The sequence below is a fragment of the Macrotis lagotis genome, chromosome X, assembly GCF_037893015.1.
Source record: "Macrotis lagotis isolate mMagLag1 chromosome X, bilby.v1.9.chrom.fasta, whole genome shotgun sequence".
Lineage (NCBI taxonomy): Eukaryota > Metazoa > Chordata > Mammalia > Peramelemorphia > Peramelidae > Macrotis > Macrotis lagotis.
This window is the reverse complement of record NC_133666.1, coordinates 163,797,506-163,813,306: the sequence shown is the minus strand read 5'-3', so window position 1 is coordinate 163,813,306 and position 15,801 is coordinate 163,797,506.

The following is a 15,801-nucleotide window of genomic DNA, read 5'->3' as shown; positions in this document are numbered from 1 at the left end:
CCAATTGAGGTTATGAAAGAATACTTTTCAATTTTCATTTGTCCAATTGTATTTTCCAAGGATTTGTTTTCTTGTTGCAAGGTGTTAATTTTCGCTCCCAAATTTTCCATTTGATTTTTAAAAATTCTTCCTGATTTCTTCAAGGAATTCTTTCTGGGTTGGAGACCAAATCATATTCTCAGAGATTCTACATCTCTCTGAGTTAGGATCTTTGCCTTCTAGGTATTTTTATATGCACCACCTACAATGGCTTTTCTTCACTTTCCTAGGAACTTGCTGGGGGGAGGGGCTGATTCGCAGAAGTTTGGTGTTGTGATCCCTAGAGGATAACTCCAAATGGACTGGTCAGTTGGGAGTGCTAGAGGCTTTATTTATTTGTCTTAGTATCTCCAAGTGGGCCAACCAGTAGGGGATGATGATTCCTCTGGAGTGTCTGTGACCTTGATTTTTTTTTTTAGGATTTTGCAAGGAAAAATAGGGTTAAGTGGCTTGCCCAAGGCCACACAGCTAGGGAATTGTTAAGTGTCTGAGCCCGGATTTGAACCCAGGTACTCCTGACTCCAAGGTCGGTGCTTTATCCACTGTGCCACCTAGCCACCCTGTGACCTTGATTTAAGGCCCTTTGCCTTGGCCTGGTGGGGGTGGGTGGCTCTGCTGCATACTTTTATGCTTTACCAATGCTCTGGGCCAAAATAATTACTCTCCATATTCACAGCTGAGGGAGTTCTGCTGTCCATGCCTGAGCTTGGTTGGCGGGGGGCTTCTGTTACTGTTTTTGATCTTGGTAGAGAGTTCAGCTACAATGAAGGAATGAATCTGAGGTCTTCCTCACCAGAGGAGCACAGCAGATTAATGTCTGCAAATTTCTGTGCTGAAACTCACCCTCCAGTCCTGCCAGAGCACCCCATACCATCAGTCCCACTTCCAAAGCCTCCACGCCCCAGTTGGGTCTTGAACCATGCCTCTCACAGTCATTGCCACCATGGTTCAACCTAGGTTAGTCTGGTTCTCACCCCATCCCCACTAGCTCTCTGTTCTTTGAGCCTGGCTCACTCATGATCCCTGAAGACAGGCCTTGAGGTAGATATTCTTCTCCTAGCTTCTTTTTTTGGGTTTCGCTGATCAAATTTCTTTTAAGAGGTTTGTTTCATATTATGTATGAGTGAAGATCAGGAGAACTTAGCACAGTGCCTGTCTTGTCTCCACAATCGTGGCCAGAAGTTGTTTTTGATTTCTTAAAAAAGAAATATTCCATTATATTCATACCACATGTCACAGCTTGTCCAGTTACTCCCTAATTGATGGACATCCCCTCTTTTTCCAATTCTTTGCACTCCAAAAATATCTGCTATTGGAAGGGTTATTTTTTGCCCTTTTCTATGATTTCTTTTAAGATATGCCAAGTAATGATATTGCTGGGTCAAAGAATACCAACAGTTTTATAGTGTTTTGGTCATCATTTAAATTTGCTCTCCAGTTCACAAGCACCAGTGCATTAATGTATAAATTTTTGACATTCCCTCAAACATTGATCATTTTCCTTTTCTATCACATTAGCCAATCTGATAGGTGTGACTTGATATATCACAGCGATTTTTATTTTACATCTCTTTAATGATTATTTTTTCATGTGACTAATATTAATTTTAATTTCATTATCTGAAAACTGCCTGAACATATTCTTTGAATATTTAACAACTGATATTCCTATAAATTTGATTAAATTCTCTATACATTTTAGAAATATCAGTTATCAGATACGTTGACTGTAAAACTCAGTTTTCTGTATTCCTTCTAATCTTCATAGCATTTGATTTTGGTTGTGAATTTGAAAAAAAATTACATTATTTTTCTTTCTTCAATTATAATTATTTTTTATATTTCATATATTTTTTGCAAGGCAATGGAGTCAAGTGGCTTGCCCAAGGCCACACAGCTAGGTAATTATTAAGTGTCTGAGGCCGGATTTAAACTCAGGTACTCCTGACTCCAGGGCCGGTGCTCTATCAACTGCACCACCTAGCCACCCCCAATTATAATTTTTTTAAAGAATGTTTTCAAAATTCTTATTTTTGTAAGCTTTTGAGTTCCACATTTTTCTATCTCCCTCCATTCCTTCACCTGCCCCATGGCAGTGAGTAACCTGATATAGGTTGTACTTATATAATCATGTTTAACTTATTTCTTTATTAGTCACATGGTGAAAAAAGAATTAGAATTATATGGGGGAGGGAACAAAGAAAGAAATAAAAGAATGCATAAAAAACAAGTTTTAAATAGTGAACATAGTATTCTTCGGTCTGCATTCAGAGTCCATCATGAGGTTTTTTTTTTTATGAATGTAGATGGCATTTTCCAACACAATTCTTTGAACACTGGTCTTGATCATTGAGCTGCTAAGCCTATCATTGTTGATCATCTTATATTGTTTCTGTTAATATTTATAATTTTCTCCTATTTCTACATCAATTCATGCAAGTTGATTCTGGGCTTTTCTACAGTCTGGTGACTCGTGATTTCTTACAAAACAATAGTACTTCATCACTTTCATTTATCATAATTGTTCAGTTATTCCTCAATTGATCGGCATTCACTCAATGTGACATTTTTGCCACTACATGAAGAGCAGCTGTAAATATTTGTGTACATGTGTGTTTCTTTTCCCCCTTTTTATGATGTTTCGGATTTAGATCTTGTAATTGCATTGCTGTATCAAAGGGGACATACACAGTGTTCTTGCCCTTTGGGCGAGGTTCTAAATTGCTCTCCAGAATGATTGGATCAGTATATGAAATAATCAACACTAAATTAGTGTCCCAGTTTTCCCATATCCTCTCCAATATAGATCACTTTCCTTTGTTACATTTTACTCAATCAATTAGGTGAGATGGTATCTCAGAGGTCTTTACATTTTAATTCTCTGATCAATAATGATTTAGAAAAATTTTAAATGACTATAAATAGCATTATGTTCTTAATCTGAAAATTGACTGTTCATATCCTTTGATCAGTTGTCAATTGGAGAATGAATTGTATTATATATTTGAATCAGTTTTCTATATATTTTAAAAATGTGTCCATTACCAGAAATATTAGCTGTGAAAATTGGTTTTCTGCTTTCTGTGTTTCTTCTATTCTTATTTGCTTTGCATTTATTTGTTTAAAGCTTTTTAATTTAATGCAATAAAAATTATCCATTTTGTATTTTTATCCTGTTTGGTCTTAAGCTTCTTCCCTCTCCATAGATCTGAAAGAGAAACTATTCCTTGTTCTCTTAATTGACTTATAGTGCCACCATTTATGTGTAAATCATGTTCTCATTATTACCTTATCTTGGTATTAATTCTGAGATTTTGGTCTAAGCCGAGTTTTTATCATATTATTTTCTGGTTTTCTGATTAGTTTTTGTGAATTCTTATTTTAATCATTGGAGTCTTTAATTTATCCAACAGCAGATTACTATAGTCATTTACCACTGTTTCTTTTATACCTAATCTATTACATTGATCCATTTTTCTATTTCTTAGTCAATTTCAGACATTTTTGATGACTGTCACTTTATAATGCATTTTAAGATTTGGTAAAGCTTGGGTATCTTACTTTTAATTTTTTAAAATTAATTTCCCTGACATTATTGATCTTATGTCTCACCAGATGAATTTTATTGTTTTTTTTAAAACTCTATAAAAAATTTTTGGTAGTTTGAATGGTATGGCACTGAATAAGTAGATTAATTTAGATAGAATTGATATTTTTATTATATTGCCACAGTCTAACAACAAGCAACTGACATCTTTCCAATTTTTTAGATGTGATTTTATTGGTATATTAATTGTTTTATATCTGTGTTGATATAGAATCAATTTATATCAACACCTTCTGCCTAGCTCTCAAGTTAAAAGTACCATCTTCCTTTTTAGGGATGCAAATAGTTAAGTCTTTTTTTAACATTGTTTCTTTTCTGTTTACATTTTTTATGCATCAATATTCTACTCAATTTTGATGTTTTCTTCAGAAAAAAATTGAAATTCCTTATTTCATTGAATTTCCATCTTTTTCCCTAAGTTTTAAAGTTCTACTAGGTAGTTGATACTTCCTTATAATTCAAGCTCCTTTGCCCTCCAAATATAATATTCGAGGTCCTATAATCCTTTTATGTAAAAGCTGCCACATTTCATATAATCCTGATTATGGTTTCTTGAAATTAGAATTTGTTTCTTTTTCACTACCTTCTGTATTTATTTCTTGACCTGATAATTTTCGATTTGACTATTCTTTGGAATTTTCATTTTGGCATCTCTTTCAGTAGTGATTGGTGTATTCTTTTAATGCCTGTTTTGCCCTCTGATTCTAGAATATCAAAGCAATTTTACTTGATGATTTCTGGAAAGATATTAAACAAGCTCTTTTTTTGATCATGAATTTCAAGTAGTCCAAAATTCTTCAATTATCTCTTTGGGATCAATTGCCCTGGACATTTTTCTTTTCAATAACATATTTTACATTTTCTTTCATTTTTTTATTTTTAAAAATGTTGTTTAACTCGTTCTAGATGTCTCCTAAAGTCATCAGTTTTATTTTTCCCAATTCTAATTTTTAAGGAATTATTTTGTGCAGTTAACTTTTGTATCTCCTTTTTCATTTGAAAAATCTATTATTATAGTTTTCCTTTTGAATTTGTCCAGTTGTATTTTTAAAGGAGTTTTTTTCCTCTGTCACTTTTCTTGTTCCAGTTGTGAACTCTGTCTTGCATATTTTTCATTTCTTTTCCCAATTTTTTCTACTTGATTTATAAATTCTTTTGAACTCTTCCAAGAAGACTTTAAAGCTTGAGACAAATTTATATCTCTCTATGGGACTTCACATATTGGGCTTCTTCCAATGTCCTCTTTAAAATGTTTTTGATCTTCCTTATTGCCATAGTAACTTCCCATGATCATTACTTTTTTCCCGTTTCTTACTCATTTTTTATCCTATTTATTGATTTTTTAAAGTTGAACTCTGCTCTTGAACTATATGAGTCAGGGATCTGCTCATGGACTTTCTGAGTTGGGGCCTCAGGTATTATTGTTTCACTCACTGTAATGAAGTGGTTCATCATAGACATTGTAGTTGTGCTAGAATACTGGGACTCACAATTTGACTTCATTTTGGGCCTGGAAGCCTCTCAGGTGATTTGATGGCCATTGCCCTGCTGAACTAGGAACTGGGGCCTTGGCCATTAATCTTTGCTGGGTCCTGAGGACCTTGATTATTGATCTTTCCTGTGACTTACTGGACTATGAGTGAAACACATCCTACCTGAAATTCTTTCAAGATATCTTTTTTTGTTTGTTTTGTTTTTTGCAAGACAATGGGGTTAAGTGATTTGCCCAAGGCCATATTATTAAGTGTCTGAGCCCAGATTTGAACTAAGATCCTCCTGATTCTGGTATCTATGTTGCCAGATGTCTTAAATTGGAAAAATGCTCTACTCTGTCATTTTGTGAGTTCCATTTAGAGGCTTAGATTAACATTGTCTGAGGGAAGCTCATGGAAGTTTTTGTCTTCTGTCCACCAAATTGATTCCACCTCCACACTCTTTTAAAAGATTCTGTAAGTTGAAATAACTAATAAATGCTTCATCAGTTTGAATAAAGGGAAAGTAATTTCCTAATTGGAGAGGAGAAAGGAACAGAAAAGTAATAATTAGTAGAGAAGTGATTTTGTGAGCTATTGAGTGGTTATTTATGAATAGACCAAGGACAATGAAGTCATCATTTCTGGGGTGTGAATTAACCTGACAAAATGGTTTTCTCTCATATGTTTCTTTGCCTAGGTTTTATAAATATAGGACCATTCTGCCACAGATACTTAGGGCATTGTTGGAAGAGAGTAGGTCTCAGATATATTGAGAAATATTTATTATTTCATTTTAATATGTGATTAGTCATGAGATTGCTATTTCCTTGTTCTAATTGATAAGTAGATATTTAAGTTTAAAATCTAAAATTACCATCATTGTGAGAAGCTGATTTGTGCAAATGAAATTACACTTACGAGGATGAAATGCTAAAATCTATAGGGGAACAGTATTGTCCCAATACAAAATTATCCTTTATAAGATGAGAGTCTTTGAACAGATTTGTGTATAGCAAGGATCCTAGATATGCTAATGCAAGAAAAAATTGGAGTTAGCTACTCCACATGATCATTTGATAGTGTCCACATGCTCATTTGAAAGATTTTACAGTATCAATGTATACTCCATATACGTTGTTTGCATATTCATTCATTTAGTCTTTGATTCACATAATAAACTTTTATAAAAGGTATTGCAAGTGTGATTTCCCCCATTTTACACAAAGGAAGCTGAAGTGCAAAAAGATCAGAATTTTATACCAAAGGTTTCAAAGAAGATCTCAGAGTTGCTGGAGCACCATGGTGTCTTGCTGATATGAAAGCGAACCATATCCATAAGGTCAATGAGTGTCATAGCATTCACAGAAATTCTGATCTACTGAATCAGACCATGGGCTGATAATAGTCTTGGAAAAGGCATTGAGAAGGCTGTATTTGCACAATATTTCCCTCACTATAATAATTATAATGTGCAAGTCATACAATCATTCATTTGATGTCTAAAACATTGATTATGAAGAATAACAACAATACCAACAACAAAAACAAAGAAGATCCAGGACATGAACTCAGGTCTTTTGGTCCCAAATCTTTTTCACTATTCCATGCTTATATCTCATGTGTACATTATCCCTTAGTTGTGACATTATTCATTCACTTTTATTCAAATTTCAACTGTGTTTTCTTCCTTTTTCCTTTCCTTTTCTTTTTGTTTTGCAAGGCATTGAGGTTAAGTGACTTGCCCAAGGTCACACAGCTAGGCAATTATTAAGTGTCTGGGGCCAGACTTTAACTCACATCCTCCTGACTCCAGGGCTGGTGCTCTATTCACTGTGCTACCTAGGTACCCTTCCTTTTTTTCCTTATTTAGGGACATTTAGACTTTATTTGGTCAAAATAAAGCACAAAAATAGCAATGTTTTACTTTTGAAAAGATAGTGGGATGGCTAGAAAGCTCTACATATAGCCCTGATTTTGTAAATTAATAATTAATATTCAAGAAAACCTTAGTTCAAATCCAGCCTCTCATACTAGTTGCATTATCCTTGGTATTACTGAACTTCTGTTTCCTTTTTCCTTAGGAGAAGGAATGGGCCAACCACTCCAATATCTTTGCCAAGAAAACTCTCAGAAATGAACAACAATAAACTGCAAAGATACATATAATAAAAAAAGTGATTTGGGCAAGGTGAATGGAGAATAAAGACTGTATTTTCCCGTTTTTGTAGGAATATGAGAGAAAGAGAGACAGACATAGACAGGAGAGAGAGAGAAAGAGAGAGAGAGAGAGAGAGAGAGAGAGAGAGAGAGAGAGAGAGAGAGAGAACAAGAGGAGTAAACAGAAAAGAAGTACATTATAAAATTTTGACATTTAATTTAGCTATAAAGGTCAGAAAAGTAAGCAGACCTCCTCGGTCTGAAGACACTGCCTAGGTTTTCCTGTCTAGTATGATGGTTATGAAATAAAAGTTGGCAGCATGCCCTCATCAAGGCAGATTTCAGTCACCATACCTTTCTATATTGAAGACACACCTAAGACAAAAGTCATAAATCCCACAGAAGTTCTGACATACTCAGGAAATAGCAGAACCTTTAGAAGTTAAGAATAGAATAAGAATAACACAGCTCGTAGTCTGTCACAGGCATAAATAGATAATTTCCAATTCCATTTCATTTAGGGAAATATTTTAGCAAAGGAACATTCAGATTTGCAAAGGCTTGAACTTTTATTAACAATAAATGTCAGTGGACTTAATCTCTGGAATAGGAAAAACTCTTTTTTATTATCTTTTCTGTTCCTCCTCTTCTTATGAAGTTTTCTTTGTATTATGGGGCAATTATATATTGATTGTCCAATTCTCGTTATCAGGAAAATTGAAAGAAATTCTTACACCAAATGAATATACTTACATTCTTTGCAAGTCCCAGAGAGAATGGATGGAAACAAGACCATGACAACAACATGTAGTTGTATTCTCATGCTAGTACATTAACAATAAGATATAAAGGGGACACAGAACTGTTTGGAGACACCATGCCTTTACATGAGGATAGGCATTATTCTTTTCTCACATATTATTTTAAGATAGCTCAAGAATCTCACTGAAGTTCATGTTAAAACTCAAATTGCAAAATAAATAGTAAGGTGGACTTAATAGAGTTATCCTAGGAAGGTGAAAAGAAATTTGAGGACTCATTACTATATGACAATAGAAAGGTCACCGAATTTTCTGGTCTCAGTTTTCTCAACTATAAAATAAAGGAATTTGTTTAGGTGCCCTTCAAATTGCTTCCAGTTCTGTAGCCTATCATCCTAATTCATTTAGTTTCTCTGAACTTAGTTTGTTTTTCATTAAATAAGGGAAACATTACCTGTATAATTAGGTGGATAAGTGAAGGAGACAGGTTTGGCATATATGTACAAAATTTAATATGGCACAATGCAGATGGAAGACACTAGGGTAATTTGTTCAGGGATGTCAGAGGACTAAAGCATGGGTGGACGTTATGCTTCAGACTATACTATCAAATAGTTGGTTCACAAATAGTTATAGCACCCAATTCACAGGGTTTCTAGGACCAAATGAGTTAATATACACAATCAATTTGCAAAATTTAAAGTTATGTGTCAATTTAAGTTATTATTAATCAGTATAAATTATTATACTTGATTACAAAAGAAACTGGTTAGAAAGGAACCTGGAAACTTACCAACAAGGAAGCAACAGCAAATGCAATCAGTACTGCAGTACTGATTTTATCTAATTTTTTAACCTATTCTTTGAAACAAAGTGATTAAATGGAACACAAAAGTCTCACCTCTTAAACTGATTGTTGTTTCTGCAGTGAATATTTTTAAATTCAAATCAGCAAAAACGTTAAATATGGAAACTTTCAAGGTAATAAATAATAGTGTATATTACAAAGACTAAATATTAGTGAATAATTTCTATGCAAGAGAAAGAGACCATGGAGAGACAAATTCATTACCCATTTAGCTTCACAAAAAATACTTTGCATTAATGACTGCCATTTTAGATCCCTTGGGTAAATATACATTTCAGGGATTCATCAACTGACATTGAAGCCCATGGATGAGAAAATGTAATTTGATCCATTTTGTCTATTTATGGATACTAAGTTATAGTAATTCACTGAGAGATAAATAGACATATTTATTTCATAATTAATTAATTAATTTGATTTAATTATTTCATATTTAATCAATTAATTAATATTTTATATTTAATTAAGCTTAAGAAAGGATTTTTACCAGAATTCCTTTTATTTGTCAGAATATCAAATTTAAAGTCATGTTAAATACCTCCAGTTCCTTTCTCAAGCATGATAATAATATGAATATGACTACTTTTTAATGACTGGTCAAAAGTGGTTAAATTGTGTTGACCATTTGTTTGAGATCACTCACTTGAAGCTTACTCTTTATAAAACAAAAAGTATAGGATAGTTGTATGATTATTAAAACAAGTATTTAAAGTATGAATTTTGCATATTTTTTCTTGGTGTAGTTCCTTAGATTGAAATAAAAAAGGGGAACAAATATATATTTGTATTATTCATACAGTAATCTCTAAAACTAGAAATATTTGGTCATATGGAGAGACGATTAGACTACTTCTTTAGTAATTTGAAGGTAGTTTCTAAGGAACAAAGTCTCTCTCTCTCTCTGTATATATTATATATATATATATATATATATATATATATTTATATATATATGTGTGTGTGTATTATATATATATATATATATATACATATATATATATATATATGTGTGTGTGTGTGTGTGTGTGTGTGTGTGTATACATACTTTGATGAAGCCAGAATCTCATCAGTGCTGGAAACTCCTCTAATAGTTCTGTGAGATAGTGCTGGTTAATCCATATGAATGCCTTTCTATTGTCATATATAACAAACCCCCATAGTACTCCCTATGCTTTTTTTCTAATTTTGTTTCAAGGAGTTACCAGTATAAAACTGTGCATAAAATGTCCATTTTTCATTTCTGATTTACAATTCATTACTGGTCCAACCAATTAATCATGCATGTCATTGTTGATGACATTTACACTGCTTTTCACATGGGTAAGATAGAGTTGATATGTTAAAGACTGATTTCCCCATGGACAGGGAAAGGAGTTTGAAATTCTAAATGGGAATCCTGGGTTTTGTAGTTCAGGATATATCTAAGTATACAATCAAAGATTTAGAACTAGAAGGGATCTCAGAGGATACCTAGTCCAATTTCCTTTTTACATATTAGATCTAGAGAGATAAAGATCTTAATTTTAAAAAAGTTATTAAAACTAAGTTAGAGGATTTGAATCCAACTCGTCCTGATTCCAAGTGCAATGCCCAATTTTCTTTGGTTATACTATCTCAGTTATACTATCTCATGATAGACTTTAGTTGTAGTTTAGTTATAGTATCTGATGATAGACTTTGTCTATCATGAATTTGGACCTAGAAAATTTGAATTTTATTGGTTATATGTTGCAGATTTTGATTATATGCTTACTCAAAATGGCCATCTGCCTTTCCATTTCCTTCTTTTAAACTAATGATGTCTTATCTTCATAAAAATCCTAGTCATATGAAATATCGAATAGATGATATTTGCCTCTTTCCAGCATTAGTTTATGGTCAGTAAAAGAATTTAATAATTTCCCCAAAGCAATCCAGATTGCTCTCCTCTGACTGTCAAAGTCTTGACCTAGTTAACTATCCATCTGTCAAAGATACATCTATTTTTCTACAAGAGCTATCCAAATTCAAGTTCAAATCTGAACATATTTTTCATTAGTTTGCTTTTTCTTTCATGGATGAAAATGACAATGAGTGAAATGTCCTCCAAGAAGATCTACAATGTTGTAGAGTTGGATGCAACCAATTCAATGTTATTTGCAATGTGTAATCTTGGGCAGATTTCTTCATCTAAACAAAATCCAACTTTTTTGAATTTTTCCATCATGTGACAAGTATATTTGGTGAGCACATATCTCTCTGTATTATGCTAAACCTGTTTAATATTGAAAGGTCAATGAAAAATTTATGTATGCTATACTTTTTTTGAGTTTTCTAACATTTTATTTACCTTTTTTGAATTGATATTTATTTTTCCAAATATGTGTATAAAAGTTTTTCCAGCATTCATCCATATGCATATGTATATTTTTAAGTTACAAAATTTCCATCTACCATCCCTTCCCATCCCCCTCGTCTCAGTGGTGAACAGTCAGGTTAATATAGCACATACCTATTTTTGATAAACGTTTATAGAATAGTTATTTTTGGTACAAGGAGCTAGGATTAAGAGAAAGTGATACATAAGAGATAGATTTTATAAAGTGTTCATCAGATTTTGAAGGGGTTTTGGGCATTTATTTTGTTTTGTTTTGTTTTGTTTTTCTTCTTCTGGATAGGAATAGGGATAGCATTGTCCATAGCCAGTTTAATACGATTGCCCTAATTATCTGAACTGCTGAGAGGGTGTACTACACTTTGATAGGAATTTTAAATATTCATGTATAGATGGGAGATACTTTGCTGTAAAAGAGCCTGTAAAATATGATACCATATATAAAAAATAAAAAATACATATTCGTGGAGAGATTATAGACACACACACATATAAACACATACATATATATATATATACATTTTATAATATACAAATACATTTGTATACATATACAAATATGTATATATATAGCAGATTTGAAAGCAGGTATATAGGACAATAATATATTTTTTAATATTCTTTTGATTATTTATTGCATTTAACAAAGTCTAATTCCAGGTCTTTGATATCTTACTCTCCTTGATGGTGTATGTCTAAATATCTCAATGTATTAATGTACTGATATCACTACCTTATCTAATTTCAGTCATTGGTTTTGAAGAACTTTATTCATCCTTTATTTTTGTTGTGGGGAGTAGATATTTGACAAAAAACAATAGTTATTTAGAGCTAACATTTATATAAGGCTTACTATGTGCAATAAACTGCTAAAAATTTTACAATTATTCTCTCTTTTGAACCTCAAACAATCCTGGAAGGTAGATCTTATTGTCCCCATTTTATAGATGAGGAAACTGTGGTAAGTTCATTACCCCTAATGTCTAAGACTAGACTTAAATTTGGGTCTTCTACCTATTGTATCAAGAAATAAACAGTCAAGTAAAATGAATTAACAGTGTTCATGGCCAAAAATAGATGCCCCTTTTTCATCTTGTGTCCATCACTTCTCTTTCATGAAGTGAGTAACATGCTTCATCATACATTCTCTGAGCACATAATTGCTCATTTTATTGATCAGAATTTTAAGTATTTCGTTTTTTTAATTTATTTTTATTAAAGATACTATTTGAGTTTTACAATTTTTCCCCAATCTTGCTCCCCCCCCCCACAGAAAGCACTTTGTCAATCCTTACTTTGTTTCCATGTTGTACCTTGATCCAAATTGGGTGTGATGAGAGAGAAATCATATCCTTAGAGAAGAGAAGTCTAAGAGGTAACAAGATCAGACAATAAGATATCTGTTTTTTCCTAAATTAAAGGGAATAGTCTTTGCACTTTGTTCAAACTCAACAGCTCCTTATCTGGATGCAGGTGGCACTCTCCTTTGCAGACAGACCAAAATTGTTCCCAATTGTTGCACTGATGGAATGAGCAAGTCCTTCAAGGTTGAACATCACTCCCTGTTGCTATTGGGGTGTACAGTGTTTTTCTGGTTCTTCTCATCTCACTCAGAATCAGTTCATGCAAATCCATCCAGGATTCCCTGAAATCCCATTCCTCCTGGTTTCTAATAGAACAATAGTGTTCAATGATATACATATACCACGGTTTGCTAAGCCATTCCCCAATTGAAGGGCATTTACTTGATTTCCAATTCTTTGCCACCACAAACAGGGCTGCTACAAATATTTTTGTACAAGGAATCTTTTTAGCCTTTTTCATCATCTCTTCAGGTTATAGACCTAGTAGTGGTATTGCTGGGTCAAAGGGTATGCACATTTTTGTTTCCCTTTGGGCATAGTTCAAAATAGCTCTCCAGAAGGGTTGGATGAGTTCACAGCTCCACCAACAGTGTAATAGTGTCCCAGATTTCCCACAAACCTTCCAACAATGATCATTATCCTTCTTGGCCATATTGGCCAATCTGAGAGGTGTGAGGTGGTACCTCAGAGAAACTTTAATTTGCATTTCTCTAATAATTAACGATTTAGAGCATTTTTTCATATGGTTATGGATTGCTTTGATCTCCTCATCTGTAAATTACCTTTGCATATCCTTTGACCATTTGTCAATTGGGGAACAGCCTTTTGTTTTAAAAATATGACTCAGTTCTCTGTATATTTTAGAAATGAGTCCTTTCTCAGAATCATTAGTTGTAAAGAATGTGTCCCAATTTACTACATTTCTTTTGATCTTGTTTACATTGGTATTATCTGTGCAAAAGCTTTTTAATTTAATGTAATGAAAATCATCTAATTGGTTTTTGGTGATGTTCACCAACTCTTCCTTAGTCATAAACTGCTCCCCTTTCCATAGATCTGACAGTAGATAGACTAGTCCTTGATCTTCTAAATCACTTTTAGTATTGTTTTTTATGTCTATGTCCTATAACCATTTGGCTTATCTTGGTAAAGGGTATGAGGTGTTGGTCTAATCTAAGTTTCTTCCATACTAACTTCCAATTATCCCAGAAATTTTTATCAAAGAGGGAGTTTTTATCTCAATGGCCAGACTCTTTGGGTTTATCAAACAGCAGATTACTATAATCATCTCCTAGTCTATTTCACTGGTCCACCACTCTATTTCTTACACAATACCAGTTTTGATGACTGATGGTTTATAATATAATTTTAGATCAGGTAGGGCTAAGCCACCTTCTTTTGCACTTTTTTCATTAACCTCTTAGCAATTCTTGACTTTTTATTTCTCCATATGAATTTACTTACAATTTTTTCTAAATCGTTAAAGTTATTTTTTGGAATTTTGATTGGTAGGGCACTAAACAGATAGTTTAGTTTTCGTAGATTTGTAATTGTTATTATATTAGCTCTCCCTATCCATGAGCAGTTGATATTTGCCCAGTTATTTAAATCTGATTTAATTTGTGTGAGAAGAAGATTCTGAGTCTGTCTTAGCAAATAGAGTCCCAAATATTTTATATTGTCTGAGGTTACTTTGAATGGGATTTCTCTTTCTAGCTCTTCCTGCTGTTTCTTGCTAGATATATGTATATATATATATATATATATATATATATATATATATATATATATATATATATATATATATATATATATAAAATATAGAAAGTTGAGGATTTATGAGGCTTTATTTTATAACCTGCAACTTTGGTAAAATTGCTAATTGCTTCCCGTAGCTTTTTGGATGATTTCTTGGGATTCTCTAGGTAGACCATCATGTCATCTGCAAAGAGTGAGAGTTTTGTCTCTTCCTTCCCAATTCTAATTCCTTCAGTTTCTTTTTCTTCTCTAACTGCTGATGCTAACATTTCTAATACAATATTGAATAGTAGTGTTGAAAATGGGCAACCTTGTTTCACCGCTGATCTTATTGGAAATGCATCTGTCCTCTCCCCAATGAGTATAATGCTTGCTGATGGTTTCAAATAGTTACTGCTAATTATTTTAAGGAACAGTCCATGTATTCCTATACTCTCTACACTCACTCTCTTTAATAGGAATGGAAGCTGTATTTTGTCCAAAGCTTTTTCAGCATCTATTAATATGATCATATGGTTTCTGATACATTTGTTGTTGATATAATTGAGTATACTAACAGTTTTCCTAATATTTAACCAAACCTGCATTCCTGGAATAAATTCTACTTGATCATAAAGTATTATCCTAGTGATGACTTGTTGTAATAGTTTTGCTAATATTTTATTTAGGATTTTTGTATCTATATTCATCAGGGAAATAGGTCTAAAATTTTCTTTCTCTGTTTTACTCTTGCTGGTTTAGGTAACAATACCATATTGGTTTCATAGAAAGAGTTAGGCAGAGTTCCATCTTTCCCTATTTTTCCAAAGAGTTTATATACGATTAGAACCAATTGTTCCTTAAATGTTAGGTAGAATTCACTTGTGAATCCATCAGTCCCTGGAGATGTTTTTTTTTAGGGAGTTCAATAATGGCTTGTTGAATTTCTTTTTGTGAGATAGGGTTGTTTAGGTATTTAATCTCTCCTTCATTTAACCTGGGCAACTTATATTTTTTTGTAAATATTCATCCATTTCACTTAGATTATCAGATTTATTGGCATAGAGTTGGGCAAAATAATTTCGAATTATTACTTTAATTTCCTCCTCATTGGTGGTGAGTTCACCTTTTTCATTTTTTATACTAGCAATTTGGTTTTCTTCTTTTGTTTTTTTAATCAATTTGACCAGAGATTTATCAATTTTATTGATTTTTTCATAATATCAACTTTTGGTTTTATTTATTAATTCAATGGATTTTTTTTGCTTTCGATTTTATTAATTTCTCCTTTAATTTTTAGAATTTCTAATCTGGTATTTAATTGGGGATTTTTGATTTGTTCTTTCTCTAATTTTTTTAGTTGCATGTTTAGTTCATTGATTTCTTCTTTCTACAATTTATTCATGTAAGCATTTAGAG